The sequence below is a fragment of the Lynx canadensis genome, chromosome F2, assembly GCF_007474595.2.
Source record: "Lynx canadensis isolate LIC74 chromosome F2, mLynCan4.pri.v2, whole genome shotgun sequence".
NCBI classification, from domain to species: Eukaryota; Metazoa; Chordata; class Mammalia; order Carnivora; family Felidae; genus Lynx; species Lynx canadensis.
Window position 1 is genome coordinate 68,741,959 of NC_044320.2, and position 21,198 is coordinate 68,763,156.

Consider the following 21,198-nt stretch of genomic DNA (forward strand, 5'->3'; position numbering starts at 1 on the left):
GTTGCTTTCAGAGTCTTCTCAATTTCAGAAAAATAATTTTTCTTTCATTTGGCCTTGGTTTCTGTTCAACAGGAACTAGTATTGCTAATAGACTAGAGAAATGGCAGCATATAGTCTGACTTCAATCTCTTATTTTACTATTCAGAATTCTGTACTACCACATCGTGTTTTTTGGGTTTCCACATTTTATTTTGATTGTGAAAAATCTAAAATACGGTCTTATTACCGGAATACCAATTTTGTATTGCATTTTCGTCTTTTTGCACCTTCATATATTTTAAAGACTCTTAGATACGGAATTCTTAAATATAGATACTCTGATTACCTTGCCCTGAAAACCCCTCTGAAAAGAATCACAAATGTGCATAGGAACAGGTCAAGGAATTCCCTCGTTCTGGAGCTTCTTGAACAAAACCAACACCAGTCAGTTAAAGTTTTCATCATCCTTCCCCTTAGCTGTATAAATAGTCAGGAAGTAAGAAGGGGATGAAACACAGCAAGCACACACGTCTAGAGTAATATCACACCTTGCCAGCAGCATCCTTTATTATATTTTTCTTTAAAAGCAAAAGCACAACATGCTAATATTCACCCTTTCAACAACAAAGAGAAAATGGTGTGCTTTTTATAACTTCTTTTAGATAACAAATCATAGGTGCTCTTGTAACACTAGTCTTTGCTTTCTTGCAAGGTCTTTTACTTAGATGATCTGGAAATATGACAGTATGTTAACAGCTAACACTCTGCATCTTTGGGCCTTATAGGTAGATTAAAAATCATTTAGAAGCAAGCAGTGGCTGAAACATCTACTGCTTGACATATTGGTTGTGTCATTCTGCATTTTGAAGGAGTGACGATAAAGCAACAAAGAGGATACAAATTGTTCAAATATCGACCATGTTGCCTTGATCATATCATGTCTTATTGGCGCATTGCATATCTAACATAGCAGGAAGTGATCAGATGTGATGTGACGTGACATTATGCAGGTAGACACTACTGTCAAAGATGTGAACTGGCAGTTTAGGTATATCGAGATGTAAAGTTAATTAGACCACATTCAGTGGGGCTTTGTCTTGGAAGAAAACAAACCCCTCTTATATCTCCAACCTCTCTGGGATGTTTGAATAATGAGAAAATCATGTAGTATTCCTATGTCTACAGGAGACTCAGGGATGATTTATTTATTTATTTAAGAAAATTTTAACAATATTTCTTCATTTGTCTCCCTTTTCATTTGATAGTGACGCCAGCAAATGGTAGTTCATGCGGTTTCTTGTATAGAGAAAAGTTGTAGGAAAACGGAGATTCTCCTAATCACAATTAAAGTGGCATTTGATGTCAGAAAGGGGCTAGAAAAGAAGAGTCTAAAGCACATGGTGTGATGTGGGTTACTACACTACTTAGAGAGGGATACTTGATGAGGACTAAGTAGATAGAAACACAGCCCTACAAAACTCAACCTTGAGATTGCCAGGAAATTAAAAAAAAAAAAAAAACAACAAAAACTGGCTGCTCAAAAAATTGAAGCAGATGTCAGATGCAAGCAGCTGTGGCCTGGGAAATTCAACAAAATTCCAATATTTAAATTGCTTCTCTGGATAAAAATTGCTTGATAGCACAGTTTCGGATGTGATCTGGACTGCCAGTGAACCATCTGCGTAAAATGAAAGTAATCTGCTGACGCTGTCGATACAGGTAGACATCAGCATCATTTGGTTGGAAAAAGAACACGGCTAAGATGTTTTCTGGTGAGCTTGTCAAGAAAGTATGATAATAGTGAAGCCCAGTTTTTAGAATATTGGGATACACCAGAGTAGAGATTAAAAAGTATGTTTGTCCTACTGTTTAAGGATTATTTGCAACAAAACAAAACAAAACAAAACAAACCCAACAACTTTCACTCTGATTTTAGGCTCAAAATGGAATGCTCTGGTCGGGATTGAGACTGGGTGAGAGTATCGAGGAAATCACATTCCCAGCACCAAGGGCAAGTGACGGTCAATGTGTTAAATCTGACTGTGAGAACAATGGAAACGTTCAGCGGATTAACAAGCAAATAGGCAAATTGTAAGCTTTAAAAATTCAGTTTTACAGGCAAAGGAATAATTCCCTAGAGGGTTAGAGAATACACTTTTGCTTCTACCCGGCTATGTGGTGGATAAAATAAACATATGTAGATGCTGAAAGGTGCTCACAAATAGGTCAGCTTGTGGCGGAAGTCTTTCATAATTCAAGATACATCAGCTTTAACAGTAGCTGAGAATAAGAGCGAGTAATCAAAAGTGACCCAAACAATGACACCAGAGTTTCCAGATGGTATAGAAAAAAGTCCATGATTTATGATTGCCGGTGCAGTATATAAATCTAAAACAATAGGCGTGGATGGGGAAGCAGTCACAGCTGACCAAAAGAGCAGTTGTAATGCAACCCACAGAAAGCTTGGTGCCAGAAGTAATTGACATAGTCGTCAAATCAATTTCCTAGGGTGCAGACACTCAAGCACTCAATCTGATTCTGTATGCTGCACGACACTTGGATTATACAGCTGCCTCTAATTCAGATAGCCTTAGCTCAATATGAATCCAATTCAAGGAACTGTCTGGAAGTGAGCAATAATTATTTAGGCTTCCTTTCTGCAGGTTACTCTTTTCTAGTCAAATTAGTCTATTTCAGAATTACATACGTTTCATGTGAATTATTTAACATTTGTCTAATTTATTTTTATTTTTATTTTTTTGCCTCCCGTATCACCAAACTTAATGGCATCTCTGAAATCCAAGGTCTTTCCTCCCAGGGCACCAGTGGGACAGTATTTCAGGACAGGAAAGTCCTACGCACAGTATGATGTTCTTTATGTCGACTAAGGAACCAGTCACTTGATTTCAAATGTGCAATACCCATGTGGAGGAGCATCTGTCTATTTATTTATCTTTCTTTCTGTATTTCAATGTAATGCAATTCAAAGGTAAGATTAAATAATCTTTTGCTGCAAATAATTTTATTGGCAGCCACTCATTTTGCACTCACCCAATGTTTATAGAATGTTTACAGCACATCAGATACCTAATTAGACACTGGGGTATCAAGATAAGACACAAAGACTCTGCCTTCAAAGAACTCACCTCAGTGAACTGATGAAACAGGTAAAGAATCATGTAAGAGAAGAATTATAGAGAAAATACAAAGAGCAGGGGGGAGGACAGAGGAAACCTCTAACCCAGTTGTGGGAAGGGTGAGATTGGGAGAGAAGTGGAGAAAGGGTTTTAGACATGCCAACGTTTCCATTGAAATGTGGAGGATGAGGAAAACTTTGCCAGGTTGAATGAGGACTGATTATATTCCAGACAAGCCCAACAACAAAAAAGAGCATGGCATTTTCAGGTAGTCACTTTATTCTTCAGTGCAGCAGCTGGAACATAGGGCCTGGCAAAAAAGAGAGTGGGCAGAGTGGAGGAAAGAAGAAGGGAGAGGCATGAATCAGATGGCAGACGCTAAGGCTGGAGAACACATTAGGGCTTACAGAGCAATTCCACTCACTCTTCTTCACTTGATGACCACAGCAGCTCATGAGAACACCCTTACCGCCATTTGAAAATAAGCACTGATCAAGGTTGAGAGAAGTCTGGTTGTCCACCAAAGTTACATAGCTGGGAATTAGGCCCAGTCTTGTCTGCTTTAAAGACCCCAATTACAAACACAACGTTCATTATTTGGCTTCTCAGTCAAGAGGTCCCCTTAGCACTGTGCTCAGCTACTTATCACAAGTTTCAAACTTTTGGACAGCAGAAGGGTGAGATGATGGGGCTGACAGCAGTATACAAGAGAGTGAAGGAGAAGGAGTAAGCAAATAGAAAGTAGGAGAACAGGGGGAAGGGGAAAATAATGTATATTAATTTCAAAACACCATAGAGACAAAACAAGCTAGCCAGTATCCTCTGAGGTACATGAAAGGAAGGTAATTCTACAGGGGTACAGAGTCAACAGAATTTCTATTGTTGCAAAAGATCTTTGAGAGAGCAGATTAGAAGACGATAAATCACACCATTAACAAGCTATTTGTTTGCTATTAATTTAACATTCCATCTTTAGAAATAGGGAAGTCTGAAGGGTCAGGAAAAAGAGATAGCAAGTTGATTATGGGTGTAAACTGGCTGAGCCATCATCAAATGCAGAGATGAAACAAAGAATCAGCAAGAAGCAAGCAGTGAAGACAAAGGCAATGATAGGAGTGGATCCAGAAAAAATTCTGAGAAGCAATGAAAGAAAGAAAGAAAAGAAAGAAAAGAAAGAAAGAAAGAAAGAAAGAAAAGAAAAAAAGGAAAGAAGGAAGGGAGAAAGGAAGGAAGGAAGGAAAGAAGAAAGAAAGAAATAACTTTGTTCACAAAAGCAAAAAAAATCAAAATAGAGGAAAAAGTGTTACATTGAGAAGAAATTTAAAGTACAAAAAAGGCAACTAAAGAATTAAACCTAGATCTTTTAAATAAAAATTTTATATATCTATAAAATAATACTGCCAACTGTAGAAAATGTTGGTAAGAAATAATAGTAAAAGACAGAAAATACTATTTCATTGATCTGAATAATCTGTATTTTGATGTCCATCCTTTCGGTCATTTTTCTCCACTTTCACATAATTGTGATCATAATAAAGGAAATTTCAGTTTATTTTTACTTCTAGTATTTTAGAATAAATATTTGCAATTCTGCATAATCAATCTTTTTTCCAGTTTTATTGAGAAATAATTGATATATATGACAGTACATGTTTAAGGAAAACAGTATGATGATTTGACTTACATGTATTGTGAAATGATTACAAAAAGTTCAGCTAACATCCATCTTCTCGTATAGCTACAATAAAAAGAAGAGAAAGAAAAAGGGGACAAAGTTTCCTTGTGATGAGAACTGTTAGGATTCACTGTCTTAACAACTTTTGTGTATATCCTACAGCAGCATTAGCTGTATTCGTCATGTGGCACATTCCATCCCCAGTGCTTATTTGTCTTCTAAATGGAAGTTTGTACCTTTGACTGCATTTCTCCAATCCCCCCTCTGCCCACTTTCCACCTCGGGTAACCACAAGTCTGATCTTTTCTGTGAGTTTGGGTTTCGTTTTGTTTTGAAGATTCCACATATAAGTAGGATCATACCGTATTTGTCCTTCTCTGAGTTATTCCACTTAGCATAATGCCTTCGTGTCCCATCCATGTTGTGGCAAATGGTGAGATTTCTTCATTTTTATGGCTGAATAATATTCTTTTGTACAAATACACCACAACTTCTTTGCAGAAATCTCCATTCCCACCATCAGTTAACAAGGGTTCCTTTTTCTCTACATCCATGCCAGCTTTTGTTTTCTTTTATCTTTTGGATCATGGCCATTCTAAAAGGCATAAGATGACATCTCACTGAGGTTTTAGTTTGTATTTCCCTAATGACTGGTGATGTTGAGCATTTTTTTCATCATTTGAGTACCTGTTGACCTCTCATGTATTTTCTTTGGAGAAATGTGTATTCAGATCCCTTTCCCATTTTTAAATTGAGTTATTTGTTTGTTTTTGCTATTGTATTGTACAAGTTCTTTATATGTTTTGGATACTAACCGCATATCAGATATATGGTTGCAAATTTTTTCCCACTCCATAGGTTGTCCTTTCACTTTGTTGATGGTTTCTTTTGCTGTGCAGAAGCTTTTTAGTTTGATGTAGTCCCACCTGTTTATTTATTATTTTATTGCTTGTGCGTCAGATGTCCTATTGAAAAAATTATTACCAAGACCCACGTCAAGGAACTTTGTTCCTGTTTTATTTTAGGTGTTTCGTGGTTTTAGGTCTTACATTTAAGTTTTTAATCAATTTTGAGTTATTTTTTTCTGAGTGGTGTAAGATATGGGTCCAATTTCATTCTTTTACATATGATTATCCAATCTTGAGGGAGTTGTCATACTTCTCATGGTTTATGCCCATCACAAACATGGAGGCCTCAGCAGAAGGGGCAGAGCTGATGACCGTCTTCAGCTTCACCCTTCAAGTGAGCCCCAGCTTCCTCACCAGTGGAATCCACAAACATATTCAGCACCAGCATTGCCCCATTTGATGTTGGTGGGATCTTACTCCTGGAAGATGGAGGTGGGCTCTCTGCTGATGACAAGTTTCCCATTCTCACCCTTGGCTAGGCCATTGAACTTACCATAGGTGAAATCATACTGGACCATGCAGACCATGTAGTCAAGGCCAATGGAGCAGTCATTGATGGCAGCAATATCCACTTTGCCAAAGTTATAAGTGGCCCTGACAACCAGGCGCCCAATAGGGCCAAGTCCATTGACTCTGACCTTTACCATTTTGTCTCAGGGACCTGGCTGGCAATGCACATAAGTGTGGCTGTCTATTAAGTGAGGAGGAGCTGAGAGCCTAATTCACTTATGTTTGAAGTAATTATTAAGGTAAGAACTTAACTATTGCTATTTTGTAAACTGTGTTCTGGTTGTTTTGTAGATCTGCTGTTTCTTATTTCTTATCCTACTGTCTTTTTGTGGTTTTGATGTCTTTTGGTATTAGTATGCTTTGACTTCTTTATTGTATTCTTTTTTGCAATTACTGCAGGATTTTTCCTTGCAGCTACTATGAGGCTTACATAAAATATCTTAAAACATATAGCACCCTATTTTAAACTGATTGCTTCAATAGAATTTGTTTTAATTCTTTTAATTCTCCTCCCCCTTACATTTTAGGTTATTGCTATTACAACTCACATGTTTTTTTATATTGTGTAACTAATCACAGATTATTGCAGCTATGACTTTTTTACTAGTTTTTTTAACTATGTTTTTTTTTTTTTTAACTAGGTTCTTCTTTGTCTTTTTTTTTTTTTTTTTCATTTTTCGGTCCATTGTAAATGAAGTAGTCACCACTATTAACATATTGCAGAACCTTACTATGACTACATATTTACCATTACCAATGAGATTTACGTTACCTTTCTATGTTTTCGTAATGTTAATTAGTATTCACTTCCACTGAAAGAACTCCCCTTAAAACTCCTTTTAAAGTAGGTCTGGTGGTAATGAACTCTCTCAGCTTTTGTTTGTTTGGGAAAGTTTTATCCCTCTTTTGGCTGTATCCCTCTTTTGGGTATAGAATTCTTGCTTGATGGTTATAGTCTTTCAATATTTGAATATGTAATGCCATCCTATTCTGGCCTGAAAAGTGTCTGTTGAGAAATCTGCTGATAGTCTTATACAGGTGTATATGGTGGGTGGGAGGGTACCTCTTATGTAACTTCTCTCTTTTCTCTGCTCTTAAAATTCTTTCTTTGTCTGATTTTTGACAATTTAATTATAATGTGTTTTGATGTAACCCTATTTGGGTTCAACCTGCTTGGGATCCTATTGGCCTCTTGAATCTGGATGTATAACTAATCTTTATAAATATGTCATTTCCAGCAGGATCTAATGACACTGGAAAATAGTATATTGTTATTTCTTTGAAAATAAATATTTTAGTTAATGGATAATTTCCATATGCATAGGATTACCTTCCTGTTGTTATTTTAATCTAAGATTTTTATGGCTACAGAAACAACCCTACTGTCAAAGTTAAGAAATATTTAAACACAACTGATATTAGAAATTTTAATGAATAAAAGAAATAAACATGAACAGTATGCGTAGGTATCTTCTGTTTTGCCAAGTAATTCAAATAATGAAGGAAATCTATTTTCTTCTACTCTTTTTCAATTTTACGAAGACAATTCAGGAAGGTTGGAACACATGGCCCATGTTATTCATACATATGATTTATGCTTGACATCAAGCTGCCTAGAAAGTGAAAAGGATGTGCCCTAGGGGAATTCATGGACTTATTAATACAGAAATGCAAGAACACACAAGGCAGATAGTGTTTAAAGCACTTAATTCTCTGTTCTGTCTAATAAAATATCTAGGATTACGGTAGACCTTTGGCTTATCTCAGTGGCTATCAGATTCAAATATATTGACTCTCTAGTTGCACAGCAATTTGTAAATCCATGGTAGATGCATTCAATCAAATTAATTTTGTCTTATCCTAAAATAAGTTTATTATGGTTATAATAAACCATTGCCAAATTTAACTAAATGTTATCTTATAGTCTCTTTATCAATTAAATTATTATTTCAAGTTAAGTTTCAATGCAATATACCAGATTCTTTTTTACCTAGCATAAACAAAGTAACTTATCAGAAGAAGAGAATGGTAACACTAGCATTTTTAAAAAGTGTAGATGAGATGATCTTCTGAATTTCCCCAAAGGAGACAAATTACTAGTGAGATAATAATCTATTCACAGTGTTTGCATTGAAATATACTACAAAGAAGAAGGCTATTCAGACCATAGTGATTTGGACCAGTAGAAAAGAAATATGGAACTGTTCAGATTCTTTGCATCACTAGATTTAAGGTTTGAGATGAAGTTTTGAAAAAAGATACCTTTAAAAAAAATTTAAAAATTAAAAAAAATTATTGTCTGATGTTCAAAAAAAAAGATACCTTTAAAATATGCCTGCTTCTCAGTAGAATCCCATTGCCACAAAATGGCCACTACAGTAGTTGATTTAACAAAATTTATTTCCATTACATGTCACCCACTGAGAAAACAGAAGTGAAGACAATAAACATAGGCTCTACTGTTGTGGTGCTCTGAAATGATACATTTTCAAAATTTATTTAGAATGACAAAAAACAGTCAAGTTCATCTTATTATATGCTAAGAAAGCGCACAAGCTACACATTTTTGACACCTGTATACGTATAACAGTTTGCTGGATTGGTTGTAAGAGAGTGAGGACGATCGATATTTAGAGTTTTATGTGAGAATGATGACAAACAAGAACCCTAAACCTGAAAACATTTCAACCATTCAAATTATACATTTCAATTGCCCTAGTTGTGTTTCTTGCCATTGAAAGGAATTGGTTAACCTTTGAAGGACAGATTTCCCTTCAACCTTTAACATTTCTTGCAATATTTGGTAGTTACACTTTATATCCATCTCCTTCCTCTTTCTCAATTTCAACATATTGATTTAACTCAAAGAGTACATTTTTAAACTAGTGAACTACATAAAGAAGATGTCTGAAAACATCATTTTCTTCATTTTAATTCATATTACCTATTCCTCTCAAATGAATATCTTAAGTTCCAAAGCCCTAGGAGCAATGAAACATCTTTGATGTAAATAAGAATAATCTAATAATTAACCCCAGATTTTTTCAGCACTAAATGTAAAAGCAAAACGAATCAGTGTTAATGATGAAGAAAACTTCAGACCTAATGGCCCTAAGGTATCAAGTTTTTTTATTCATCTAGAAATGTATCAATTATATTTAGTTTTTCAGTGAGGTTTGTTTTGAAGGAAGTTCTCTAGTTTGTCATGTGCGATGATCATGATGGTGTGACTTTCAAAGCCCAGGCTGAGAAACTATTTTTTGTGTGATTTGTTTTTTCTGTTCAACTGACATAGTACATTTATCTACGTGAGGTAGAAAACTAACCTCTAACTCCCACCGCCAGTATCTGGTTTCAGAAAGCACTGCTCACCATGGAGTATTTATTAAACACTTTCTAGTGATGCAACTACTGGGTCTTATTGTCAAACCAGTTCATAATCCTCTTGCTGCTAATGGAGTGTGCTACAAAATAAAAATGTGAGAAATAGTGCTTCATCTATCTTACTCCCTTTGTTTACTCCCTATGGGGTACCTCAAGATGTCACCACCATTCAGTAATTCAATTTCATTAAACATAGAATTGATTCAATTGTACAATTATTCAAATATAAAATTCAAAAGAAGGATGACATTTGTCTTTCTTATGAGAAAAACAAACATAGATGTGTCACTGGGTACTTTAAAACATTTTTCTACCATGATTATGAAATTAACATATTGTCCAGGAGAAAATGTATTTTTTATGATAACCTAAGTGATATATTGTGAACATGCTTATATATAGATGCGTAATACACGCATAGTGAGACAATTTCTTTGAAATGAGAAGTCTACCATGTATTTCCACACCATCCATGGAACAAGAAGTTACGGAGTGAGTTTAAAAGAAGCCAAGTGGAAAAAAGAAGAAGGAGGAGGAGGAGAAGAAGAAGAAGAAGATGAAGAAGAAGAAGAAGAAGAAGAAGAAGAAGAAGAAGAAGAAAGAAGCAGCCAAGTGATTAGCTAAAATATCAATTAAATCAGGAAAAGATTAATAAAAAAGTCCTAGATTTTATGAAAATGGCAGAGTAACTTGTTAGGTACAGATAGGATAAAATTTCTGACCCTTCAGAGTCTTGATACTTCCCTGTAGAATTTTTTTATGGTTTGTTTATACAGGTACAATTTTTCACTCTCCTCCTGAAACAGTTTACTTATGTGATCTCTTAGTATTTTGAATTTGTGCCCATTCTTTTTCTCTTCCACCTTTCCATTCTTTCTCTTCTTTACTTTGCAGTTTCCACATCTGATTGATTGCATTTTCTGTGCCGTCCATATTACTCTCAAAGCTCATTAAGGCCTTTGCTGACAGCAGCACTAGACCAACATGTGCTTTTACAATGTGCATCCTGCCTGTGCTCTCACAACACCAATTGTAAGGAACTCAATTGGATTAGAATAGTTTTCTCTCATGAATAGATGTAGGATGTCTCTGTGCTCTCCCAACATGCTCTGTAGGGCCCCCATCAAGAACCCAAGTGGTAAAGACAGGAAGAAAAACCTCTACCTTTGAGTGGGATTATAACCATCCAAACAGGTAGTACCTTGCCACAGATGGGCCATGTGTCTCTCGGAATGCTTGAGCTAATTTATTTCCTTTTAATATAGTGACCAAGAACAACTAAATACTGTGTGTAATGTAAATATGTGGCATCAGATATTAGAAGAAAAGTCACTTATGGAAAATCTCTGCATAGGGGTTGCACAGCTAACCACAAGAGCCACATGTCACCCCACATATAAAGGATTTCTATCTCTAGCGAACATTAACATGGCATCCCAAGGTAATTGACATGGGACTCTGTGTGCAAAAAAGAAATTTTTGAGATTTTTCTAAAACTAATATAAAAATACAAGAAATAGGTTTCAGCTCAGATAAACACCGGCACCTGATTCTCTTAGTATTCTGCACAGGCATCAGAGAGGAGTTTCAAACATCATGCCTCTCAGTGTGGCATATTACATTGAGTCAATGTGTGAAATCTCTGCAGAAAATAGGTGAGAGAGAGAATGCAATTGTATTCTGCCAAATAATTTTCTGAGCCATGGAACTAAACACTAGCCATGAGTCTAGTATCACCATGAATAAAACCAGGGTGATACTAATCAGAACACTCCATGGAGTAATTTTATATGCTTTGGCAATTTTATTTTGGTTTTCTTCTGGTTTTATTTTCCAGAGGTTCTATTGGATTTCCCACAGACAAGTGTTGTATGCTCTTAGCTTTTAGGAATTTATTGATTAAAGAAGACACAAGGGAGGTGAATAGGACTATAGAATATAGATGCACATCAGAGCTTTTCTACAATATTGTTCTTGGAGTCTATGCCCTAAGACTAAAGAGGCTTTATATGAGGTTATGTGAGTGGTTTCCAAACAGAGGTCCAATGGGTAGGGTTTCATCTGATTATTTTACATTCCAGTATAAAGCAAAAGATAATCACATTAATAAGTTCCAAGATATTTGCAAATGGAAGTCAAGTTAGTAAAATTAAAAAAATAAACATGAAAGAAAAAAAAGAAGGAAAAAAGAAAGGAAGTAGGGAAGGAAGAAAGGAAGGGAGGGAGGGAACTTAAGCAAGTTCAATAATTTTCTTAACTTTTCTTCAAGATCAGATTAATTGAGATCTTTTTACGAATATATCCTCCCCTGATCCAATGCAGGGATCCCCCAGTATATGATCCTAGCGTAAGAACAGAGAGTTTTGGCCACACCACAAAGAATTACCTCAGAGTTCCCTCTCAATTTAGGCTGAGAACTCTCAAGAACTTACCCACAGAACAGAGAATGCCCTTCTGAATTATATGTACTATGTGTTGAACGTGACCCTGAAGAATTTCACGTCTATAATTTCCCCTTCAAAAACGACAGTTATAATCAAGGTCGTGACATTTCCTCCAACAACACACAATTGATTCCTCACTTCCGTTTTGTTTTGAAAATGCAGAACAGGCATTCAGGGGCTAAATATCAATACCATGAAAAATGGACAGATGTCAGAAAGAACAATTTGCAGCCGACCATGTGCCTGCTCTGAGAGCTGGTTACACAACTCAGCAAATACATGGCATGCACTTGTCTAGAGGAAGATGGACTGCAAATAAATTATTAAGCTTTCCCTACTGGCGGATGAGACATTTTCACATAGACTGCAATGTGTGATCACATTCGACAAAAGGATAAACAGGCACGGACCAGCTTGAAGAAAATTGATAGTGACCTGTACATCCTTATTCATAACCACTTTTTTCCAGATTAAGAAAGCTTCAAACAGCAATTTCTATATTAATCCTATAGAATGCTTTACCGATCTCCAAAATCTCTCTCTCTCCCTCTCTCTCTCTCTCTCTCTCTCTCTCTCTCTCTCTCACACACACACACACACACACAAATCCAAAACACCAAAACCAAAAACAAAATATTGATTAAAAACTGAGAATTTTTAATTTGCCAGGTCAGATTTGCTGAATAGTCTAGATGGTAAATAAGGGAGGGGAGTGAGGCAGAGCATATAGTTGCCTGGAAGGTTAGAGATGAAATCTTATTTTCTTACTACTCTGTTAGGAACATCTGAATGGCTCTTTTCATTCTTATGAGCAATGCTGTTTCTCCCTTTGTCAAGAATGTCTATTTCCCTCTCTCTATGTTAATAAAAGGATATTATTTGAGGCAATGGGTGATCGACAACTTTAATTTAGAATAAGGAAACCAAAGAGGCTAGCATAGAAATGAGACCTAAGCAAATGTATATATTTTTTGATTTCAGAAAAACAGAGTAAAAACTGTTAAGAAATAGGTCCCAGAGCCAAAAAAACAAATAAACAAACTATACTGCAGTATGGAAAATGTGTCAAGGATTATAAATTGTGGAATATAAAGAAATAAAATGTTAGGGGTGCATCCTTTTGAAGAATAGCAAAGAAAGCTAGAAAGAAGAATTTCGGAGGTAGCCTAAGCCTCAACTCAAGACAAGACCACGGAGTTGAATTTATGCTCTACCGTCCGCATTCTTGTTTCAGTCAGGGAGCACGCGGTGAGAAAATACTTTTGTAGCATATATTGTCTGTAATAGTTACCCATCAGATCTTACTTGAATCTGTACGTGCATGAAAGATTAAGAAGTTTTTGTTTCTGTTCTTTCTCGCCTAAGGATAAAGATCTGCTTTCAATTTGAATTGTATAATAATAGAAAGGAATGGATTCTATTGAATTTAATATTCCAGGGGATGGGAAGAGTGGCATATATACCATTGCTGTATAGAATCTAGAATCTAGAAAAAACAAGATGAATCCTAAATTCTGACTAAATTTTTCAATATGACCTCACCATTGCTGCTCACCACTTAGACAAATACATTAAGGAAGAGACAGGAGATTGTACTTAGAGAACTTCCTACCTTCACTAGCACCTAATTCTGTAATTTCTTCAGGGAAGACACATAAAGAATATGAAATCATCACCCTGGGGGCCCATTTTCTCCTTTCTCAGTAGCTCAGCCAAGAGCTGGCTCAGTGGATGGGACTTCATTCAGTAAAGAAGTGCTGACACCAGAGGCTGAGCTCAGGAAGCTTCCATTTCTGAGGCTATTTCTTAGACCAGGATGTTCCCACTGTGTTCTCTGCCCCTCTGGGACTGGGGAAGCTGGGTCCCTCTTCTGGAATCCTGCCATGGTGCATTCTGCTCAGCTCCACCTGGCTTGTTCATTCCCAGGTAACCAGAGCTACCTGACCTTGTGTGTGATTTTCTGCTTCTCAGGCAATAAATTTTTCTCCCTAAAACCCTGTATTGTATTCAGACCTTGTAATGTTGGTGGGGGTGGTGTAGGTGTGTGTCTGGCTCCGTGTGGAACAGGGAGTGTAAGCTGGCAAAACTAAGCTGATAAATATCTGAATTCTCTTTCTCAGAAGTTCAGTGGCTATCCGAGACACTAAATTCTGGTCTTCAATCCAACTTGGCTGTGATCTCTTTCTAGAATGTACTCTGAGCCCAGTTGGTTCTGTTCTGGTACAAATACCTGATGTGTCTATGCCCGTGCGTGCTTTCCTGTTATTATCTTAATGAGAAAACACTAATAAAGAACTTTTCTATGTCAAGTACTCTAATTGTCATACATGTATTAATTAGTTTAGTCTTCATAACAGCTTCATAAGGTAGGTAGGATTATTATACACATTTTAAAGATGAGGAAAAATAGGTCACATAGAGTTGAAGTGTCCAAAGTCACCCACACAGGAAGTGACAATTTGGATTGGATCTAGGTGCTCTGACTCCTGATTTCCAGTTTGTGCTAACTCTAATATGCTGTGCGGCTTCTAACACTATTCTTCACCTTCTTAAACAAACAAATCAACAAACAAACTCGTGGTCTAAAATTCAAAATGTACAAAATACTCTATGAAAGGAAACTTTTTCATAACCCTTCCTCCCAGCCTTCCTGTTTCTCCAGAAGTAACCACTGCTGTTGTATCGTTGAGTGTTCTTTCAGAAATATTCTGTGTAAATATGAGTAAATACAGCATATATACATTCTTTTCCTTTTTTTAAATGCAAATTTCAGCTTACTAAATATATCATTTAACATCTAGAGGTTTTTTCCACTAACCGTTGCAGCATTTTAAATATCAGTTTATAAACCTGCTTCATTCTTTCTAAATGGTCGAATATTTTTCTAATATACTAATGTAGCAAGTTTATTTGACCCATCTTCTTTAAGTTATACAGTTAAGTGATGGTAAGTCATTTGCCATGCATAACATCTTACACATCAGGCTACAAATCTGTGAGTTTTCAATTGGACAGATTTTTAGAAATGGAATACCTGAATTTAAAAATATCTTTAATTTTAATTATTATTGTCAGACTGCCCATTACAGAGGGTTGCATTAATATACATTCCCACCAGCAATGTGTGAGAATGTCTGTTTCCCCCATACCCTGGCCAACACAGTACATCATCAGAATTTGCCAATGTGCATTTGGGTCTTTGCCAATCTAAGAGGTGAAAACAGTATTCCATTGTAGTTTCGGTTTGAATTTTTATTTGTTTTCCTTTTCCATGAAGTGTTTTTCATCTCTTTTGCACTTTTTTCTACTGTAGTGCCAGATTTGTACTTGGGGATTTGTAGGAAACTTTTTCATGTTAAAGTCTACGATAGTCTATAAATTGTAATTATTCTTTCTGATTAGCATTTATCTTCTGATATTATTTATTTTGAATCATGAAGGATTTTTATGCAGTTGATTAAATCAATTACTTCTTTTAATGACTTCAAATATTTATTTCAGACTTAGAAAAGACATAGCTTTCCTGGAGTAAAAAAAAAGAACAGTTTTTCTAATAATTTATGATTGCATTTTTATTTTTACACTCATATCTTTGACTTATCTGGAATTCATTCTGAATAAAAAGTAGAGTTTTTTTAATCTTCTTTTAAAATTTTGTTTTACATTTTATTTATTTTTGAGAGAGAGAGAGAGAGAGAGACAGAGCACAAGTGGGGGAGAGGCAGAGAGAGAGGGAGACACTGAATCTGAAGCAGGCTCCAGGCTCTGAGCTGTCAGCACAGAGCCCGACGCGGGGCTCAAACCCATAAACCGTGAGATCATGACCTGAGCTGAAGTCGGACGCCCAACCGACTGAGCCACCCAGGGGCCCCAAAAGTAGAGTTTTAAGGCCAGTGTTTTTGTTTGTTTTCCCAAACAACTATCCTGTTCTGTTGCCTTATAGGTATTTTAAAAATAATATTGCTTTCTTGAAAATATTGAAATACTGATAGTATCTATTATATCTATCTATCTATCTATTTATTTATTTATTCATTTGTTATTTATGTATATATATTTGTATGCTCTGGTGTATTTTTTTCTGTTTTGTTGATTTATATATTCATTTGCCAGTGCAAAACTATTTTAATTGTTATTACTTTATAATGCACCTTGATATATGGTAGGGCAAGTCACTTCTTATGACTCTGGAGAATTTTGGTTATTATTGCTAGTTTATGTTTTCTGTATGAATTTAAGAATTAGATTGTCTCATTAAATTTTTTGGAAGGGAGTCATGTTAACTTTATGTATTAACTAATAGACGTATTCACACCTATAAGCCAATGAAAGTATGAGATATGATAGTGAGTATATTTCAAAAAATATGATTTTATATTTAAGTCATCTTTTGGGTCTTACAGTAACATTTTATGGTTTTTTTTTTTTTTACAGATCATGAATTTTTTTTTACATTTGTTCCAAATATTTCATACATGTTGTTACCACTGAAATTGTGGAGTTTTCTTCCATCATATCTTCATAGTGGCTGGTTTTGTGTATGAAGGTTATTGATTTCTGTATTGATTTTTCTTTTACTTCTTTCTTGAACTCTACTCATGAATAAGTTTTTTTAATTCCTGAAAAAAATGTTTCATATGTTTTATGGCAAGATTTTTTTCTGTTACACTTTCTCAGTTTGCCTTTTGTGTTTTCTTCCTTGCCTCTCTGTAGATGTGTGTGTCTTTCTATATTTTCTATTTCTTTTTACAATACCGCTAATTATTGAGGGATACATTTCTTCCCGACAAGCTATTTTTAGATTTGTGTCTGAGAAGAGCAGTATCATCTCTCAACCTACCAGAGATTCTTCTTAGGACACAGAATGATGGTGTAAGTAATTTTTCTTCCCGTCTTCACTCTTTGGTAGCCTCCAATTTGGCATTATTAGGCTGGCCACAATGTGGAGGTTCTGCAGCTCAGAGCCTTTGCCTGATAGATTTTTGCAGACATGACCCGTCTGGCAATACTCAGCTTCTCCTCAGGGCTCAACCAAATTCAGATACGCTAACCAGCTCATGCAGGCTTATGTAATTTTCACGGCTCTGGGGGTCCTTGTTCTGATCTTACGGTTCACATTTTAGCTGTCTCCTAGTTTTACTGAAGATCGAACTTGCATTTCTATCTCATGGTTGCTTTGTAACTTTAGAATATTTTCGCTGAGGAGAGGTAAATGTTAAATTTACACTGCCCCACCCAGCACCTTTTTTTTGATTGGAGGTTTAGGACATTTGGTGAAGTAACACAAAACTCAAAACAATAACTCATTTTCTATTGATGGATAAATAATAACATTTTGTCTAAGAAGCACTATTATCTTTATTACTAAATATATCATCAGGCTTAAATAAGGGAATAACTATTTCCAAAATAGAATTGTGATTTCTTTTCAAGCATAATTCAATTCATTCCACAACAATAATAAAATGTCTGTGTTCCAAAGACTGGAAGAGACACAAGAAAAAAAATATTAGTTTTCTTGAAGCACTTACAAGTTATTGGAAAGAGAGACAAAAGCTCATTCAAGAGTACAGAAGAGGACCACTTAATGCAGCCTGAACAAAAAGGCAAGACCTTCTAGAGGAGGGGTGAACATTGAACTAAGTCTCGAATAGGAAATACCAGTTAACCAGGCAAAAAATTGAGGGAAACGGTTTCCTGTCAAAATAAGTCTATGAGGAAAGGCACAGAAGCAAGAAACATTGTATAGAGTGGTAAACAGTTTTATGTCTGCAGCTATACCGATTTGAAAATCCCAGATGTTTGCCTTAGAAATAGTATGACATATTAACATCTCTAAAACCTTATCTTTTCTGGTTTAAATTTTAAGATCTTCACTTCATAGAGATTTCTTAATGCTACCTTGTCCCCTTCCCTACTGACCAAAATAATAATGATAGTGATAATAATAATAATAATAATAATAATAGTTATATGACTTTAATCTGGATTTAGTTTATTTCAATCAGTCTTTACTGAAAGCCATTATTTGACCAAGAAAGTAAAAAATGTGTGGAGGGTATTGTGGAGAGTAAGACTTTGTATCCTTAAAAGGTTAAAATGTTTTTACTCAGAGTAAGTCTAAGGCAAAGGAAACTCTCCGGTTGTCAGTTCATCTGCTCATACTGTTTATCATATCATTTTTATTGGCAAAGAAATAATTCATATAAATACTCCTTGTATATTTATATCTCTTATGGTTCACTTTCTACACAGCAAGGTATTTTTGATATAAATATTAATGTGCATTTCTTAATGCTCTTTTATCCATGACCTAATTTGCTTTGGCATTTTGCTTAACCAACTTGCAAAATTGGAAAACGCTTCATGTGCATTATTTTAATGTTTATTCTGCTTATTTATCTGTAGAAATCAAAGCAATTCTTTAACTTTAACCCAATCAGCTAATGATCTTTCTTAATTTCTCCCATTTATTCTTAACTTTTTCAGTCATTAAGGAAAATCAAGTTTAACTACATCATCCTTAAAATTTTTTGCTGTTTGGTTTAAAATTAGAGATTCATTTTCCTATGTTTTTCCTTATAACCCAAATAAATTTCCCTTAATATGTACTTTTGCTACGAGCAAGAGTTAAAATGCAAACTAGAGAAAACACATGTTAGAGTTAGGGTCTATCTGATTTCTGGATCCTATCTTATTTTAAGAAGCTCTTTGGGACACTAAACCTGAGACAATCACCTGTCTGATCATGTGGATCAGAACCAAATTGCCTCTCTAAATGCTGATCAACATTTACATATTGTAGTAGCTTGGAGGAAAGGTTAGTGAATAGAGTCACTATGTTGGGTCCACACTGTACCCAGGTCTCAGAGGGGAAAATACTCCCCCCAAAATCATTCTCATGAATTAGAATAATTCAATGGAGAGCTGAAGGGGAGAAAGAAGAACATTTTAACTCAAATGTAGATGCTGGTCATCTACAGATCATCCCAAAATGTGTAATCTCCTAAGAGGAGATAAACTGACAATGTTTTCAGTTGGCTCTGAGTTTCTGAGGGTTAATTGGTACTACAGCATTCCTGAACATGCTAGGCAGAAATACGAATGTTTAGCAAATCGAATGCCATGCTTCCAAGAAATTAACTAGCTATTCATTCAGTCTTTAAGCATTATTGGAATAAGAATTACATTTGAATTTTTAAAATGATTATGAACTGGATAAAGGCTAAGAATAAACCTGCATTTTTCTACCACTGCCGTGGGAAAAGGAAACTCTTAATTACAATGCTTGTCTTTGAATAATATTTCAGTTGTAACAGCACGTTTTTTCCAATTTTGCATGATAAGTGCATTAATATTTATTCATATTCTATGACCTTTACATAATTCTCCCGGGCACTATTTTCCAAACTATGATGTTTGCTCTTTTTTTCTCTCTTTAATACTTATCATTTATGCACTTCTTCCTACTCACATTTTATGAGCATGTTAGGATTATTATGGAATCAGTTGGAATGAGACACTAATTCTAATTCTTTTTCATCACATTTTTCTTATGGTGATGGGTACACAAATGTACACACTTGTCAAAAATCATCATTGAGTGATGTCAGCAAAAATACAGAAGAGAGAATTAAATAAAGTCTATCCCTCCACAAAAGCAGTGAATACAGTAGTAAAAAACTATCAGAATAGACTTTTTTAGAACTCTGGAAATTAACCAAATGCTTGAAGGAACCAGGGAAACACTTTATTAGGAAGACAAAAAAGTTGAATCATGGTAAGACAGCTTTCAGGCATTTTAACTTACCCTGGTCTCATCCCTTGTCCTACTGCTTGGCAGAGGTTTTGAAAAACAGCCCATAGCCAGCACAAGTGCCTGTGCCAGAGAATAGCAGAATGAGCTTAATTCTCAAAGAATTGTGATAATTTGTTTTGACCTCTGGTGTTTCTCTGGAGGACTGGCTCCAAGGGTTTGCTTTATCTCACCTAACTGTGAAGTCTCCCAGTGCTGTGGTGGAGCATTTGCTGAAAACATTTAAAGAAAATGTATTCGTTTCTGCTGCCTTGGACAGACATGAACAATGGAGTAGCCAGATGCCTAGGAAGAAAGGTTGGATAATGAGAAGCTTAGAGAAAATGGATGCAAAAAGCTCTGACATATTCCTGGAAATCTAGAAGGCCATGTGCATGCCTAGAAAAGATCTGAGAAGGCTCTAACTTTCACGTCCAACTGCCTTTCAAGCTCAGTGAATGCAGAAAGTAAGACTATAGCACAGTGGTGAACTGCCTAGTTGAGTGGTGAAGGTGAAGTCCCAACACATTCACAGAGGTCATCTGCAAAGACTGAAGGAATCATTTTCCTTTTGTTTTTTATACAGGTGTTAAAATCCCTGTCCAATTACTAGCTGACCATTATGCTAATAAAATATAGACTTCAGCAGCCACAGAGAACAAAGAATATAGACTTTACAAAATTAGACCAGAATGATCCTCAAATGTACAACAACTATAACAAACAGAAATAAGAAACCCTTGCAAGGGGAAAATTTGACTTTCAGACTTGCCACATTGGAACATTCAAAGTGTACAATTTTCAATTTTCAACAACACCAAAACTATGAGGCATGCAAAGAAATAAGAATGACCAATTCACAAAAAATAAAGAAATTAACAGAAACTGTCCGGAGGAAGCCCAGAGATTGGACTTAATAGACAAAGATATTAATCCAACTGTCTTAAATATACTCAAAGAGCTCAGTTAATCCATGAATCAAGAGCTAAGGGAAACCAGAAGAACCCCACCAAATAGATAATATCAACAAAGAGAAATTATTTAAAAAATAAAGTTGAAAATATATGGTTGAAAAGTATAATAACTATAATGAAAAATTCACTGGAGGGGCTCAACAGCAGACCTGAGAAGGAATAAAAAAGAAGAAGCCAACTCAAAGACAGTTCTATGAAAATTATCTACCTTGAGAAGTCAAAGAAAACTGATGACAAAAAATGATCTGGGGAATAACATTAAATGTACCATGATATGCTTAATGGTATTCACAGGAGAGAGAGACAGGAAGGGCAGAAAGAGTATTTGAAAAAATAATGGGGGCACCTAGGTGACTCAGTCAGTTGAGTGTTGGACTCTTGATTTCAGCTCA

The 21,198-nt window shown here is 35.5% G+C and overlaps 1 pseudogene; it reads right to left on the bottom strand.

Annotated features, from left to right (window-relative positions):
- Window positions 1-5,921: 5,921 nt before the first annotated feature.
- On the bottom strand, window positions 5,922-6,346 carry LOC116737871 (annotated as a pseudogene).
- Window positions 6,347-21,198: the final 14,852 nt, after the last annotated feature.